We start from the raw sequence: 19,007 nt of genomic DNA on the forward strand, positions 1-19,007 counted from the left end.
AAAATTTGGTGGAGTTGGTGTTTCCTGTTTCTTAGGGGTGGAGCCACTCTCTCAGGTGCTGTCCTAAAAGACTCCTGAAAAACAAGTTACCGGTAAGTCTAACTTGAATTTTCCAATGTGCAAGCTAGTTGTTAACCATTTCAGCCCCGGAAGAATTTACCCTGTCAGAACATTTGGGGTTAAAAGAATTTATATTCATATATATATAGGCCTTTATATTGTATATTTTTCTAATGAACATGAGAGGAGCCATTTTGGCTCTAAAGTTGAATCAGAGTTCATAGCCCATGAATAGGCATTGTTGCAAAAGTTGCTTTATGTCTTGAGACTGTGTAAAAGTACCAGTATCCCAGGTTATATATCTTTTGTCTTTGACACTTATAGATAAGGGAAGTTGGTACAAACTTACACAGCCTGCAAAACTAAATAGTATTTTCAAGAACAAACCACATAACAAAAAGGGCTTATCCACAAATGATATATTTTAAATAATGATGTTTCTTTTATACATCTTTACAATGTATCTTTATTAGGTAACATTATATAAACCTGTTTACTACATCTATATTATTATAAGGTTGCAAATATGGTATCTTATTTAGGAAACCATTCATGAACAACTGTTAGGCTTATCGTAAGAATCCTGACTTCACTTTCATGGCATTTACAGCCCCAGTTAATTGTGTGGGGTATATTTTCTCATACACATATATTTTAAGAAGCGCCAGGATGGCTGGGGATATTGACACTTGATTATCAACCATTAGACAATTAGTGGTGTTTTGCTAAGCCAAGGTCAGAAGGTCATGTCAATCACATTTAAAGTAATTTCTGATCCAACATCGCCCCTAAGAGGCTGAAATTGGTAATTATTCAAAATGGCGTTGGTCTTGGTTGTCAAGGTAACATAGGTAACTCCATCGTCATATGACATCATCCATTACATAGTAATGAGACCTACACCCACTTTTGGGGTGAGATATAAAGGAGAGACAGATAGCCGGAAAGGGGGAGCTATGGGAAGATCTGGGAGAGCTATGGGAAGAGAGCTATGGGAAGATCTGGAGGAGCTCTGAGGATGACTGGACAGGTCTATCTCTAAGGTGGAAAGAAGTCTCTTTTGGGACTTGCTTCTCAAACTGACAGAATTCTTAAAGACCTGGTAAAGTATTAATGTTTCCAATGTATACCTTTTTAGGTAATTGAAGTTTGGTTGAGCATATTCTTGACTAACCCAATCCATTGTTAGTTCTGCTTTGGAGTGAAGTGAATTCTAACTGCAGTATGAATTTGTTTTGCTTCTAAACCAAGAGATATATATTGTTATATCTCACAATACTGACTTCAAAGTTTTAGAATTGGATTGGTTATAGTATGTGTTAAACCATTGATTCATTCTAAATCTAAAATATGAGCTTTGATTAAATTATCAAGCTGTGCACAATATAACAATTTTGTTTGTGCATTTAAGAGTGTAATAAGAAGGTCTGTTGGTTTTGAGAAGAGATCACATCATAGTATTAAGGTAAACAATATTTGTTTACACAAGTCCGTGAAGTCACGGAAGGCTATTCACAAGTTACCAGGTTTAAAATGTACAAGTATCATTTAAGTATTGAAATGTGGTATTTTGTTATAAGAAATTGAATAAGAGAACTGGGAGTATTATCTGAACCATCATTTATCTTTGATATGTAGAAGTATATCCATTTATTTGTTTTATCACGAAATATACCTGATATTATTTTGCACTGTATTTTTAGTTAATAAATATATATTTTTAAGCAACATCATTTGTATCACTTGTCTTCAAAATAGCACGGATAAACGAACTTGAATTTTTTGTTGGTATTGGTAGAAAATTGTAAATCTCCCAAATTAAAGATTTGCATATTTTCATGATTACAATACTATTTTATTATTTCAGTATAAACATTCTGACATAATTGGAGGTCCCACCGAGATTTGTTAACGTTTGAAACAAGTGATATATTTGTGCAAAATTATATATATTTTATTGTCATTTAAAAAAAAAAAAAAAAAAATATATAAAAAATTATTATTTTTTTATAATATTGCCATTGTTAGTTGCAATATTGAAAAATGACAGACACTAAAGTTATTTTTATACTAGCCGGTCCTACTGATGCAGAGAATGAAATTGGTCTCCATCACCGAAAAACCGGAGAGTTTGCAAAAAATCAGGTGATGTCTTCTATCAGAGAAGTATGTGAACTGAAGACAGAACTTGGTCCCTGTAAGTCAGCTATTGCTGCAAGAAGGACCATGGGTACTTTGAAATGTAAGCCCAATCAAAGTACCAGAGAACTTTTAAAAGTTCTCAAGAAGGCCTTCAGCTTGGCTGGGGAAAACCCAGATTTTGAGAGCCATGAATTTTTCCAACTGTTTTATGAGGCTTTGTCAAATAAAATTAAAGTTGTTGTGGAATGGGATTACTATACCAAAAATGGTTTGGGTTGGCTAATAGAAAGCACCATCATTTTTACTGTTCTACAGAACAGTAGGAAGCCTCAAGATTAATTTAAAAAGCCTGCTCAGATAATATTTGAAACTCAAAAAAGTAATTATGCTGGAGTTTTTAAACTACAGTCCTCCCAATCAGAGGAAAGTTACACCCAGTTTTAGAACTCTGTTTAAAAAAAAAAAAAAAGTGAACAACTAAATGAGGTGTTAAAATATTTAAATGTCTGAAATTGACCAATAAGAAAAAAAAACATGAGCAAAGCATGTTTAAATATATTTTTTCCTCTCTCTCTTTCAAAAAGGAGTTTCACCCCCTCTTTTGCAAAGGGGGGGGGGGGAGAGTGATTTTATCTTGCAGCTAAAACTTTGCTGTAAAGAGAAAACTGACAGTCTTTTGGAATGTGCCTGTGTAAAAAAAAAAAAAAAAAGGGTGGGGGCAAAACTCCTCCATGACTAAAGGAGTAAGTTACACAGCAAGATGAAAGTGAAACCCACTGTTATATCATTCCATGTATTTTTTTTTTTTTGTATATATATCCTTTTTCTTACAGGTATTTCATAAAAACAGGATACCCTAATAAGAAGTTATTGGATAAATATCCAAGTAATTATTTTGTTCAGAAACATTTCTAATAAATCCAAGAATTATTTTCTGAAAAATAATATCAGCTAAAATTATCTTTAAAGCTGAATTTGTAAATATTTTCAGCACTGCCCTGAAATCCTAAAAATAAAAAGCCCAGTTGAACTTCAACTTAAAGGGAATGAAGTAATTTACATTAAAGGGAATGAAGTAATTTACATTCCCATATTTATAGTTAATATGCCCTACGATCGATTATGTATTGATATCGATCTTTTTAAAAAGATTAAATCCTATTGTGATTTTATTAAAATGTTATATGTCTTAAGTGACAAGGCCATAAATAGGAACCTTCCCAGTCCTCTCACAATCGGCGCAAATGCCCTGTGATAAGGAAAAACTGGAATATAAGTGAGATCCATCGCAGGAATAATTAAATTCTAGATGGCACCTTTTGTACAGGTAATTCCAACTCCCTAGAAGGGTCAGACAGGAGGATCATACCAGATGTATGTCCCCTGGAAAATAGTTGAGAGGTTTGCTTGGAAGGTGATGTTCTCAAATGCTCACATCCATACAGTATATACTGACTCTAATGAGCTTAGTAATTATACTCAATTCCTACTGGGATGGGATGGTAAGGTGTTCTTTTCCCTAACAGGTTAGTGACCTGGGAAATGTTAATAAGGTTCATATTTATACCAGGAATATAATCACATTAGTAGAAAATTATCAAAATAGTTGACCAATTCTAAAAATAAATATTTAGGTATTCAACCCCTCAGGATAATTGTCCATGATCTGGATAATGACTCTAATAGTCATAATAAAATTGCTAAATGCATCTTATCCATGTCTATGGAGGGGAAAATAGCCAATCATTTACTCATGGTAATCAATGACCCAAAATATCATGTGTACATTGGCAACGATATATGACATCGCTTTGCTATACACATGAATCTGGTAAATTCCACACTGTGGTCCAGAAAAAAAGAAGGCGCTTAAATAATATTAGTTACTGCCATATGCAGTAAACATATTAGTACCACATGAGGTCATTATTCATACAGGTACTAATACATTTTTTTTATTATTTAAAATTTTAATTATTACACGGCCAGGTATAAATAGGCCAAAATTTCAAGAACCCTGCTGCATTAAAATGTTTTGCAGACAGGATGTATATAGAAAGGATTTAAATAGATCCTATACCCATGGTAAAAAGAGTTTTCCATGGAGTTCAAAAATATGTTTGCAAAAAGATTCCAGTGATGTGGTATAATAGACATACGCATTGCCAGGACTCAGTCTGATCCAAGTGTTAACGCACCTAATGTTTTCAATCAAACATTGCTGTCTTTCCCTAGCTTGCTATGTTTCGCTAGTGGAAATCATTAGGAATTTCAAGGAGAGGAGCGTTGTAAGATCAGTGCATAGTTCTTATGATAATCCTATACTTGATATTCTTAAACCAAATGGTCATTGCGTTTATATGCTGGTCTGAAACAGCTAAATAAACGAGTATATATGTACAGCTAGCTGTACCATATATTGACCAATGCTTGATATAAGAAATACAAGGCGCTAAGTACTTCACTACACTAAATTATGCTTAATGATGGTGGACATTCAGGTAAGTCCTGAAGACCCATAAAAGCTGGCATTTAAATGTGGTAAGAAATAGTACAACTGGAACAGAATGTTAATTGGTTATATCAATTTTGGTTTTAAATTTGATTTTGTTTTTGTTTGTTATTTTACATAAGGCCATTGACTGATGTACCTGAAAGAGAAAGTCTAACATATGTGGATGATATTTTTGTTGAATAGCATAATGTTTGAAAAGCATATACCAGAGATTAGATATGTTCTTAACCAGTTGAGAGAAGCGGGTGTTTAAAATTTCATTTCAGAAAGACCAATGGTGTCGCTCCAAGGTTCATCTCCTGAGATTTAAGGTTTGCAGCCTAAGTCTCCCACAAGAAGAAAATGGAGGCTGTAGTGGAGACAAAAGTATCTGCCAAGATCAGTTGAATTGAGGATATGTTTGGGTATGGTATAAAGTATTCAATTGTATGCTTGTCATCCTAGGTTCCAACTAAGTATGCTGGAAGGTAATGTATAAGAAGAGACTTAAAGGATCAAGAGAATGTAAATGTAATAATATGACATTGTGATAATTCTCTCCTGACTTACAGATCTTCAAATCTTATACTTCAGCATTAATGTTGATCCTGCCAATCATGGCAGAATATCATCATTAGATCATTGATGATTTTAGTTAAAATAAAATATAATTAACCAATTGCTATATCATATATATAGCATAGATAGAAAAAGTCAATATATTAATTAATAAGAATATGTATTCATACTGTCTATTTACTTAAATAGAAAAAGATTAACAGTCCAGACCAGATCGTTGAGTGGTAAAGGTGAAGTGAACTGCCAAACGACACAGCGATCGTATGGATGATGTTAATCCTTGGTGTCCAGTTTCGGAGGGAACCTGTCACCAAACCACCATCCAGATCAGATCGTTGATTGGTAAAGACGAAGTTGACTACCAAAAGACACAGCGATCGGTTGCATGATGTTAATCCGTGATGCCCAGTTCCGGATGGAACCTGTCACCAAACTAAATACTTCATCAGGAGTCGTGAAGCAAGATGCTCCAGGATTCGTATTGCCGGAAAGAAAGATTTGTTGCAGAAGTCCCTTGTGTGCTTGAATCCCAGAATATCCATTGAAAGGAGAAATGATATATCCCATTTTCAGCTTGTAGCAATACAAGATTCACCAAAGAGTTTCTTCAACTGCTGGGTTACCAGCTTTGTTTTTATTACATTTGAAATGGGGGGGTACACCACCACTGCAATGGTTCATTTTGTTTCCATAAAGACTTGAACTCATCAAGGAAAATCCAAGTCATACAAGAACATTCTTTATCATATGGATGAAGAAAGAAACGTCCTTCAAGTATGACGAAAAATAATAATATGGCCATATCTTTAAACAACTATGATATTTCTGTAGACCCGTTTTCTTAGGATGTCCAAGGCTGTTCGCCGGAATTCTAAGAAACGTGGGGGGGATTTGTCAGAACATTTGGGGTTAAAAGAATTTATATTCATATATATATAGGCCTTTATATTGTATATTTTTCTAATGAACATGAGAGGAGCCATTTTGGCTCTAAAGTTGAATCAGAGTTCATAGCCCATGAATAGGCATTGTTGCAAAAGTTGCTTTATGTCTTGAGACTGTGTAAAAGTACCAGTATCCCAGGTTATATATCTTTTGTCTTTGACACTTATAGATAAGGGAAGTTGGTACAAACTTACACAGCCTGCAAAACTAAATAGTATTTTCAAGAACAAACCACATAACAAAAAGGGCTTATCCACAAATGATATATTTTAAATAATGATGTTTCTTTTATACATCTTTACAATGTATCTTTATTAGGTAACATTATATAAACCTGTTTACTACATCTATATTATTATAAGGTTGCAAATATGGTATCTTATTTAGGAAACCATTCATGAACAACTGTTAGGCTTATCGTAAGAATCCTGACTTCACTTTCATGGCATTTACAGCCCCAGTTAATTGTGTGGGGTATATTTTCTCATACACATATATTTTAAGAAGCGCCAGGATGGCTGGGGATATTGACACTTGATTGTCAACCATTAGACAATTAGTGGTGTTTTGCTAAGCCAAGGTCAGAAGGTCATGTCAATCACATTTAAAGTAATTTCTGATCCAACATCGCCCCTAAGAGGCTGAAATTGGTAATTATTCAAAATGGCGTTGGTCTTGGTTGTCAAGGTAACATAGGTAACTCCATCGTCATATGACATCATCCATTACATAGTAATGAGACCTACACCCACTTTTGGGGTGAGATATAAAGGAGAGACAGATAGCCGGAAAGGGGGAGCTATGGGAAGATCTGGGAGAGCTATGGGAAGAGAGCTATGGGAAGATCTGGAGGAGCTCTGAGGATGACTGGACAGGTCTATCTCTAAGGTGGAAAGAAGTCTCTTTTGGGACTTGCTTCTCAAACTGACAGAATTCTTAAAGACCTGGTAAAGTATTAATGTTTCCAATGTATACCTTTTTAGGTAATTGAAGTTTGGTTGAGCATATTCTTGACTAACCCAATCCATTGTTAGTTCTGCTTTGGAGTGAAGTGAATTCTAACTGCAGTATGAATTTGTTTTGCTTCTAAACCAAGAGATATATATTGTTATATCTCACAATACTGACTTCAAAGTTTTAGAATTGGATTGGTTATAGTATGTGTTAAACCATTGATTCATTCTAAATCTAAAATATGAGCTTTGATTAAATTATCAAGCTGTGCACAATATAACAATTTTGTTTGTGCATTTAAGAGTGTAATAAGAAGGTCTGTTGGTTTTGAGAAGAGATCACATCATAGTATTAAGGTAAACAATATTTGTTTACACAAGTCCATGAAGTCACGGAAGGCTATTCACAAGTTACCAGGTTTAAAATGTACAAGTATCATTTAAGTATTGAAATGTGGTATTTTGTTATAAGAAATTGAATAAGAGAACTGTGAGTATTATCTGAACCATCATTTATCTTTGATATGTAGAAGTATATCCATTTATTTGTTTTATCACGAAATATACCTGATATTATTTTGCACTGTATTTTTAGTTAATAAATATATATTTTTAAGCAACATCATTTGTATCACTTGTCTTCAAAATAGCACGGATAAACGAACTTGAACTTTTTGTTGGTATTGGTAGAAAATTGTAAATCTCCCAAATTAAAGATTTGCATATTTTCATGATTACAATACTATTTTATTATTTCAGTATAAACATTCTGACAACCCCCTTCCTGAACAGAGCACTTTTTGCGATTCGGCACTGCGTCCCTTTAACTGACAATTGCGCAGTCGTGCGACGTGGCTCCCAAACAAAATTGATGTCCTTTTTTTCCCCACAAATAGAGCTTTCTTTTGGTGGTATTTGATCACCTCTGCGGTTTTTATTTTTTACGCTATAAACAAAAAATAGCGACAATTTTGAAAAAAACGCATTATTTTTTACTTTTTGCTATAATAAATATCCCCAAAAAATAATGAAAAAAATGTTTTTTTCCTCAGTTTAGGCCGATATGTATTCTTCTACATATTGCAATAAGCGTTTATTGATTGGTTTGCGCAAAAGTTATAGCGTTTACAAAATAGGGGATAGTTTTATGGCATTTTTATTAATAATTTTTTTTTTTACTACTAATGGCGGCGATCAGCGATTTTTATTGTGACTACGACATTATGGCGGACACATCGGACATTTTTGTCTCATATTTGGGACCATTGTCATTTATACAGCAATCAGTGCTATAAAAATGCACTGATTCCTGTGTAAATGACACTGGTAGTGAAGGGGTTAACCACTAGGGGACGGGGAGGGGTTAAGTCAGTACTAGGGAGTGATTCTAACTGTAGGGGGGATGGGCTAGCTGTGACACGTCACTGTTCTCTGCTCCTGATGACAGGGAGCAGAGATCAGTGACACTGTCACTAGGCAGAACGGGGAGATGCTTGTTTACATCAGCATCTCCCCGTTCGTCCTCTCCGTGAGGCGATCGCGGGTATCCCTGCGGCGATCGAGTCTGTGGGACCCGCGACCCGACTCACGCAGCTCCTGGCCGGCGCGCGCACGCAATGGTTCAGTGGGGAATTCAAATGGGACTTACAGGTACGCCCATTTGTCCAGCCGTGCCATTCTGCCGACGTACATCGGTGTGCGCTGGTCGGGAAGTGGTTAAAGTGGTATTTAACTCAAAAACAAATATGTATTATATTGCAGCTTACAAATTGTTAGTTGAGGTGGCTGCATTTACTTCATTTTCTAGGCAGTAAGTCTGTTATTTTTCAACTTCCTTTCAATTCCAAGTTCAATTTTGTAAAAAAAAATTAAAAATAATTGCACACGTTTTTGTAGGAAAAGAATGTTGCAGTTAGTATTTTTTTTTTTTCACAGGCACCAGCAGAACATTGCACCCACGATCAGTGAATCGTGGGTGCAATGTTATGCTCCTGCAGACACTGCTGGGCTGTATAGGCTGTCAGTTTCATAGCTGTAGGGAGTGTGAATGGACTAAGGGGGTGCTGATTAACATGCTCACAGTCCATTAAAGTCCATCTGCTGCAGTGCTGATGGGGCTTGTAGTTTACTCATAGACAGATCACCATGAATGAATGGTTGTGTGCACAGCTGCACTGATTTTTAAATGTGACAGTGGCTGGGGGGGAGAATAACTCCGACATGCTGTCACAGGGAAAAGGGGGGGGGTGAAGTGGGTGTGCTGTGCTGGAACATATTACATGTTACACCCTAAATACGGATGTGACATGTATTGTGACAAGGCATTTAAAGCGGATCTGAAGACACTTTTAAAAAAGTTCCTGAGCTGCACATACAGTGGGGCAAAAAAGTATTTAGTCAGCCACCAATTGTGCAAGTTCTCTCACTTAAAAAGATGAGAGGCCTGTAATTGTCATCATAGGTATACCTCAACTACGAGAGACAAAATGTGGAAACAAATCCAGACAATCACATTGTCTGATTTTTGAAATAATTTATTTGCAAATTATGGTGGAAAATAAGTATTTGGTCAATATCAAAAGTTCATCTCAATACTTTGTTATATATCCTTTGTTGGCAATGATAGAGGTCAAACGTTTTCTGTAAGTCTTCACAAGGTTGTCACACACTGTTGCTGATATGTTGGGTTGGCCCATTCCTCCATGCAGATCTCCTCTAGAGCAGTGATGTTTTGGGGCTGTCGCTGGGCAACACCGACTTTCAACTCAATCCAAAGGTTTTCTATGGGGTTGAGATCTGGAGACTGGCTAGGCCACTCCAGGACACGGATCAGTTGTCCTGTTCCCTTTGCAGAGAAACAGCCCCAAAGCATGATGTTGCCACCCCCATGCTTCACAGTAGGTATGGTGTTCTTTGGTTGCAACTCAGCATTCTCTCTCCTCCAAACAGGATGAGTTGTGTTTCTACCAAACAGTTCTACTTTGGTTTCATCTGACCATATGACATTCTCCCAGTCCTCTTCTGGATCATCCAAATGCTCTCTAGCAAACCTCAGACGGGCCCGGACATGTACTGGCTTAAGCAGGGGGACACGTCTGGCACTGCAGGATCTGAGTCCCTGGCGGCGTAGTGTGTTACTGATGGTAGCCTTTGTTACGTTGGTACCAGCTCTCTGCAGGTCATTCACTAGTTCCCCCCCCGTGTGGTTCTGGGATTTTTGCTCACCATTCTTGTGATCATTTTGACCCCACGGGGTGAGATCTTGCATGGAGCCCCAGATCGAGCGAGATTATCAGTGGTCTTGTATGTCTTCCATTTTCTAATTACTGCTCCCACAGTTGATTTCTTCACACCAAGCTGCTTGCCTTTTGCAGATTCAGTCTTCCCAGCCTGGTGCAGGTCTACAATTTTGTTTCTGGTGTCCTTCGACAGCTCTTTGGTCTTCACCATAGTGGAGTTTGGAGCATGACTGTTTGAGGTTGTGGACAGGTGTCTTTTATACTGACAACAAGTTCAAACAGGTGCCATTAATACAAGTCAATGAGTGGAGGACAGAGGAGCCTCTTAAAGAAGAAGATACAGGTCTGTGAGAGCCAGAAATCTTGCTTGTTTCTAGGTGACCAAATACTTATTTTCCACCATAATTTGCAAATAAATTATTTCAAAGATCAGAAAATGTGATTGTCTGGATTTGTTTCCACATTTTGTCTCTCATAGTTTAGGTATACCTATGATGACAATTACAGGCCTCTCTCATCTTTTTAAGTGGAAGAACTTGCACAATTGGTGGCTGACTAAATACTTTTTTGCCCCACTGTATGCCAGCACAGCTCATGTGTGCTGAGATGACTGACTTCTGCATAGGAGTTACGTCATCCCATGCCAGGCTATGAGATTCCTAAAGACTCTTTGTGCTCTGAGTTCTTCAGCCACTTATGCCAGCGGACTCTGGGCACAACGTCAAGAACATAGCCCTGCAGACAAGTTTAGGGCATCACAGTTAGTTTTCCTAATCAAGGAGACCCCAAACCTATCACAGCCATCTTTTTTCCTGGCTCTGAGGGTACCTTTATCTAAGCTTTTCACCCCTACCTTATCTTTGACTTCACCAGAGGTAGAAGGTCAAGCGTCGTTCTTGAGGCGGCTAAGCAGGTTTTGAGTGTCTCTGTGGTCCAGTCATTCATTCGGGCAATTAAGCAGTCTGGAATGGGATGACGCTGGATGACTGACTTCGAAGTCAGAACATACATCATGATTTCAAGGTATGGCCTTCCATACTCCCCAATGAATGGAAAGGTGAAGAGGTTAATTCAAGAGGAGTGGCAGCAGTGATATGAAGTTTTACATAAGTAAGCAGCGGCAAAATTATACCCTACTTCGGAGGGAAACGCCTCTTCTCTGGTCAATATACAAAAACATATTTGGGGGGCACACCCTAAAATGCGTTTAAATTCAAGATGGTGCTGTTATAAGACCAACAAACAGTACAAAACAGATTACAGCGCACACATTCAAGAATGACATGCAAGACTAGTTAAAAACACCTGAACATATTCAAAAAAATACGGGGGTTTAGTCACACTATATGGTCATATAGTGATTAGCCCACTTACTGTGACAAAGTACCCCGAATTAGTGGGTCCTACCCTAGTAATAGAATGAAAGATCCTGCGTCTCAACCATGGGAGCCAAACTCTGGTCAAAGGAATAGCACTGCAATGTGCTAACGCACTTAGTATAAATTGCAGTAACACATGCTTTACAGCACTGCACCCCACTGCAAAGGTGTAGATGCCACAATTTTTCATTTTGTTTGTGTTATCCTTCCTAGGGAAGATTCCAGTGGCGACTGTTGAAGTTTTAGGATGGGGGGCGCCAGACCCTGCCCTTCCTTTTTTGCCCCTCCCACTTCTAATAAGCCCCACCCCTTATAGAATCCACCCACTCCATCCCTTGTATTCCACTTACTTCCACCTATAGTGTCAGGAGTATACAGCTCAGCATCACAGGACAGAGTATACAGCTCCTGCATCACAGGACATGGTATATAGCGCAGCCTCGCAGATCATGGTATATAGCACAGCCTCACAGATTGGCGCAAACAAACTGAAAAATTACACTGTTAGTAAGTTGCAGAGCATTTTGCTCATCACAGAGCATAGTTGGTTCATTGCAGAGTCTGCAGTATAGTCATCATTTGCAGAGCACACAGTGTGCGGCACCTTTAGCCCTTGCAAAGCACACAGTGTGCAGCTGTGTCCATGATTCAAGCAATCTAAAGCCAAAGTATCTTATTTCAACTATCATGCTTGCTTTAAGCCATAGCATCTGTGAATTTCTGAGAATCTCTATCTCCAAGGCCAGCTTTTTAAATGACACTCCAACAAGAACATACAAAAGCAAACCTCTTTGGAAACACACAGAGAATCAGGATATTTAAACTCTGCCAAATGAATAAGAACACAAAATGGCAGCTTTTCACAACAATTAGGAATTAGCCCTGTGCTTTTGAGACACCATTCATAACTGTTGCACTTGCTTAAAATCAAAATAATTTCCGGCAGCAATTTCAGAAAAGATGATTGTGCAAATGTGATTTCTAAAAGTTTACACCAGGGACTGTTTACATGACAAAAGCTTCTTGCTCTGTATAAACAAGTGATAGGAGGAATGTCCTAGTAGATACGGCACCTCATTAAAAAAAAAAAAAACGGCAAAAACGCATCAAAAACGCATCAAAAACGCTGCAAAAACGGTGCACTTGCGTTTTTGATGCTTGTCCATTGAAATCCATTACATGCAAAACGCTGCTTTTTGCATGAAAAAAAGTCCCCGACCCTTTCCAAAAATGCAGAGAAACAAAAAGGCATTGATGTGAACATGTTCCATAGGAACCCATGTTAAAAAATTCCCGTGCATTTCTGCAAAATGCAAAATGCATCAAAAAACGCGCTAGTGTGAATGGAGCCTTACAGAGTAATCAATTAAAGGAAAAGGGAGTGTGGGATTATTGCGGTGCCACAGACCAGTTGGAACAAATTTAATATAAAATGTATTTTTTATTAATATCAAAAGCTAAAAAGTACATATAATTCATACATATACATTATATATAGAAAAATTCAAAACAAGAAAAACATAATACAATTTCAAGGTAATGACCGTCACCACTGATGTTGAAAGGTGATCGATGGTCAATTCATCCCAACTAGTTTCGCCAAAACATTGGCTTCATCAGGGGAATGTACAAATTAACGCAAAAAGTAAAAACACTGGAAAGAGAGAGAAGGTGTATTATTTAATTAAATCCACATAGTATGATATAAAGGCGAACTGTCATGTCACAAGGCAGTCAAAATCCTGTCCAGCCTGTGTCCCCAGCCCCCCGGTCCCCACACCCGAGACATACCGTGCAGGAGTCCCAGGATATAAGGAGGGCACGACCAAACCACTGAGAACAATAGTCACACTCAGCCCTGTATTTGGCTACAGGGGAATCAAAAGGCGCCTGAAAAATGAAAATTGGCATATAAATATTCAATTATTCGTTAATTAATAGTGGGAACTAAGCCTCAATTACATACCCTAATTATATGCGAGAAAGACACCCAATGGTACACAGGATGAATCACGGCGCGATATTTGGATGTGGAAATCACGGAATATGTGTATAGCCAAAGAGAACTAAAAAAATATAATACAAATTAATGGTATTAGTGGGATGACCATGATATTATGTGGGCTAAATGAATTAATGGCAGATGCTTATGATGAAATTTAGAAAGCTATTTCAATAGTTAATTAACTGTAGGTGCTTATCAAAAATGCGCATATCACTGAAGACAAGGGTGCACGCTAAACATGAGATTCCGCCATTGTAAAGGCTGAGCACAGGAACCTCCCCAAGATATCTTCAAAATTACACCAGTGAACTTGGTAATCTATATAAGAATCCAATGCAGATAAGTATACTGTCAGCCTTACCAGCGTCACAAGGTTAAACGACAATAGAGGGAATAAAAGGCTCCCACATAGGGTAGAAGAAAAAAAGGGAAGTTCAGAGCTTTTACCTTTAACGAATATCACCTGGCCACCGCACTTATCCCACAACAGGTAAGTAAAAGATCCAAAGATGTGGCAGCCTTTTAAGTCCCCCACCCGATCAGCATGACTTGATCAGCCAATGGGGAGCGGACGAAAGGTGGACGGGGCGCATGCGCAGTAGCCAAAGCCACCGGCCTACACTACCCAGAAGACCGAGCGTCGGCCACATCACATGGCAGTGTTTACCAGCGATGCGGTCTAAATAGATGTAATACAGGCATCGGACCTATCCGAGGAAGGGGGGAGGAAAAGATCGAAAACGTCACACCCGTCCAAGGAAGGGGGAAAGGAGGCAAATAGGTTGGCTTGGAGTGTCTGTGAAGGTCCCGGCCGAAGGGGCGGGCTGACTGGGAAGTCAGCCCTTGGGTGTCCATGCAGCCAAAGGCTGTAGTGGGACAAATTCTCAGATGGAATAGAGGCAAAACTTGCTCTGTATCTCTCAGTGCTTGGTGTTGAATCTATAGATAATACCATTTATTATTGCATTAGTGCAATACATTACATAGCAACTAGCAAGGAAATACTGGTCTTTTCAATTCTGTGAGGGTCAAGGTGGATATACTGCAGATACTGCAGAGTGCAGACACATTGCTTAATAATCCTGAAATAGCTCCGCCGGAGCTGCTGACGCCACTTCTGTTTTATCACTGGCACAGGGAAACCGGAAGTGACGTCGTAACCACCCATATCCTGGGGCGGTGCCAATCTAGAACAAAGCACCTGTAGCCGTAGTGATACTACGGAAGGAAGTATTCCGGCGCAATGGATCGCGCCACAAGGCAAGTCAAAACCCTGCAAATTAAGCGTCTCCTCTGCAATCTTGTGATTGCATAGACGTCACGCTTCCCATAGTGCACTGTGTCCAGCACCCGAACATAGTGTACTTAAAGGACCTTTCTTTTCTATTTTTTTTTGTTTAAATGGCCTTTTTTTTAAAAACTTTTTTCATGTTTATTTTTGTGACTGCCTGGGGGGGGGGAGTGGCTATGAATGGGCCGCCACTGGAAGATTCTGTTTTTGTTGGCTGTGTGCTCAATTGATGCATTGACAGATATCTGAGAGATTTTGTGTCGATAGGCAAGAGCGCTTGTAAGCCAGTGAAAGCAGGACTTCGTTGCAAGTGCAGTACAGTTGGGATCCAGAATCTCGAGGTCACCATCACACATGAATTGCTGAAAGAGCAGGTTCTTACTGCTCTTGGTGAGCTTAAGTGCTCGGCGGATTTTGTGGATCAAGTAGCATTTGTTGTTATCAATACTCCCCTAAGGCAGTGCTGCATTCAGTGACAGTTAAGAGGGCTATAAAGCCCAGTCCTTGGTCAACAAACCTGTCCTCAGGCAGGGTGGTTTTAAGTGCCTGTATGATGACAGGTTTTTCCCTGAGACCAGAAGTTGTGACTCTTCCAAGAGACTCACTGCTGCTCAACCTCGAATGTCCCCAATTTGTTGCGATATATGGTGCTCGCAGTTGCCTCTTTTTTGCTGTAAAACCGTGTTTAAGTTTCATAGAGTGACACACATCTTTGGAATGTCGAACACTCTTTATTGGTCACAATTAAAAGTTACATATGCATCCCTATGCTAAGCACTATTCCAAGAGCAATCAGTGGTTAGTATGGCCTTCCTTTGCATAGGAGGTTGAGGCTCCGGTGAGTTCTCTCTGCTAGTTTGGCCCACGCTAAATTCCAGGACTCAAGATCCTTTTGCCAGAATAGAAAACTTCAAGAGCAGATGGAATAGTGTGCAAGGGCACCTTTCTGAAGGACACACATGGTCCATTTCAATCTCTTCCTCACCCACAGGAGCCTTGTTGATGGAAGACTTCCACCCAGGCTAGTATGGCGGGGACCAGGGTGGCCGATTGTGCGCACAGATAATAAAGCCAATGTTTTGAGATCCATGGGTGCCTTCTACAGTAAAACTCAGTTACTTTTTGTGGTTCAGACATCACCCTCCAGAACATTTCTTCATCCTGGACAGAATATCACATTCCACTCAGGTGGTGAATGTCCTCTCTCGGTAAATAAATATTATACAACTGCAATGGGGGAATGATTCTAAGCCCTCCCTCTGAGAGAATTACATGCTGTTATTCTCCTCTGTGTCTCGTACAAAGGAGACTGGTGTTCAGTTTAAAGAAACTGAGTCTCAGTGGGAGATGAACATTTTAAGTTAATGTGTCTTCCTTCCAGGGCTCTCTCACTGATGACCTTTAAGGAGGACCTATTCTCTGTGGAGCCCCTCTGAGGAAACCAGGGTGCTTCAAGTCCATCATTATTTCATTATTACCGTATATACTCATGTATAAGTCGAATTTTTCAGCCCCTTTTTTGGGGCTGAAAGTGCTCCCCTCGACTTATACACGAGTCACCGCCGTCTGCCTATATGATCAGCGTGTCATGCAGGCAGACGGCGGCCAGCGTGTGCTGCATACCACTCGGCAGCGGCTCTCGGCTCTCACAGTTCAAAAGCCGCGCCTCCTCGTCTGTGATAGGCAGTCAGTGTACAGCCTATCATGGACATTCTATCATCCTCGTCCGTGGTATGAGGATGAGAGAATGTCCGTGATAGGCTGACTGCTGGGAAATGGAGTTTTCTGCCTATCATGGATGACGAGGAGGCGCGGCTTTTGAACAGTGAATGGCCGCCGAATAGGAATAGCACACGCTGATCGGTGCAGAGTGGCACATGGAGGCATGCACAGGACACAGGTAGGACGCACACAGACACATGCACACAGAAACATACACAGGACCATATACACATGACACATGCACACATACACAGGACACAGGTACATATACACGACACATGCACATATACACAGGTACAGGATACATGCACATATACACAGGACACAGGTACATGACACATGCACATATACACAGGACACAGGTACATGACACATGCACATATACACAGGACACAAGTACATATACACAGGACACAGGTACAGGACACATGCACATATACACAGGACACAGGTACAGGACACATGACACATGCACATATACACAGGGCACAGGTACATGACACAAGCACATATACACAGCACACAGGTACAGGACACAGGACACATGACACATGCACATATACACAGGACACAGGTACATGACACATGCACATATACACAGGACAAAGGTATGGGACACAGAACACATGCACATATACACAGGACACAGGTACATGACACATGCACATATACACAGGACACAGGTATGGGACACATGACACATGCACATATACACAGGACACAGGTACATGACACATGCACATATACACAAGACACATGCACATATACACAGGACACAGGTACATGACACATGCACATATACACAGGACACATGACACATGCACAGGACACATGCACAGGACACAGGGAGGTATACAGCTGCAGATGGGCATTGTTGACCCTCTTTTTCCACTTACAGTAGCTGCTGCATTTCTCACCCTCGTCTTATACTCGGGTCAATATTTTTTTCCCATTTTTTGGTGGTAAATTAGGGCCTCGACTTATACTCGGATCGACTTATACTCGAGTATATACGGTACTTGGATGGAACTCTAATGAAAGGAGATTCTTCTGGCCAGCCTGAGAAGTTTTGGCTGGATAAGAGGTGTCAAGACAGTTGGAGCAGACCTTACTAGTCGTCAATACACAGGCCCAGTTCAATGTTCAAGCGAGTAATTTTCTCCTCCTCCTCAGAATGGGCCAGGCAGTTGTCAGATTCCCAATACAGGGGTCTCCTGGAAACGATGATGTCTTGCATCCCTATACTATCCTGGGCACAGTAGATTCTCTGCATGTTTCAAAGATTTTCCTTTGTTGTAACGCAGAAGGCAGCACTTGAGCTGATTCAACGTGCTTCTTCTCAGATGCGTGGGAGCCTCTGGTGATGGGTATGTCAGGGGACCCTCACTTGATCCCATCTGGTAGGTTCATTATCCTGGACTGTGGTCACTACTGATGCCAGTGCTACAGGGAGGATTACCATCTGCAGTCATCTCAGAACACAAGACAGGTGAAGTTTTCCATCAAACGGGGTAGTCTTCAATGTGCAGAAAATCAGAGCAGCTGCGATAATAATGTGCACTGTCGTCTTACATTCAGACTCAACTGGTTATTCTGCATGAGGTCAACACAGCAGCAGTGTCATATGTTCAGAAACAAAGGAGAACCAACGTCAGGTTCCAATAGAAGTGGAACTATCATGTCCCTGACCGAATGTAATCTTCAGGGGCTACGAGCGGTGTACCTTCTAGGCCTCTAGGATGTCGAAAGGGACTGTTACACCAGGTGATTTTGGTTTCCAGTGAATGGGTCTTTAATCAGAAGATCTTGCCCATATCACTCAAGTATGCAGCTGAACCTGTTTGCATCACCATCCATTCACAAGGTGCCTCTTCTGCTACCTTCACCTGTTGGTAGAGGAAGTGGACTCAATCAAGGAATAGTCCCCTAGCAGATGCCTTTCCTATACTGCCTTTTGTTATGAAGTTTCAGGAGAGACTGTTGTCTGAGGGTCTCACTGTGACAGCAAGCATGCCGATTGGCCCGCAGGCCTTGGATTGGTCCAGCTACCAGTGTTTCCACAACACTAGGGATGAGCTTCGTGTTCGAGTCGAACCCATGTTCGACTCAAACATCGTCTGTTCGACCGTTCGTCGAATTGCAAACGATATGGGCCGTTCGCGCCAAATTCGTGTGGCGCGTCACGGCCCATAATTCAC

The sequence above is a fragment of the Aquarana catesbeiana genome, linkage group LG07, assembly GCF_042186555.1.
Source record: "Aquarana catesbeiana isolate 2022-GZ linkage group LG07, ASM4218655v1, whole genome shotgun sequence".
Classification (NCBI taxonomy): domain Eukaryota; kingdom Metazoa; phylum Chordata; class Amphibia; order Anura; family Ranidae; genus Aquarana; species Aquarana catesbeiana.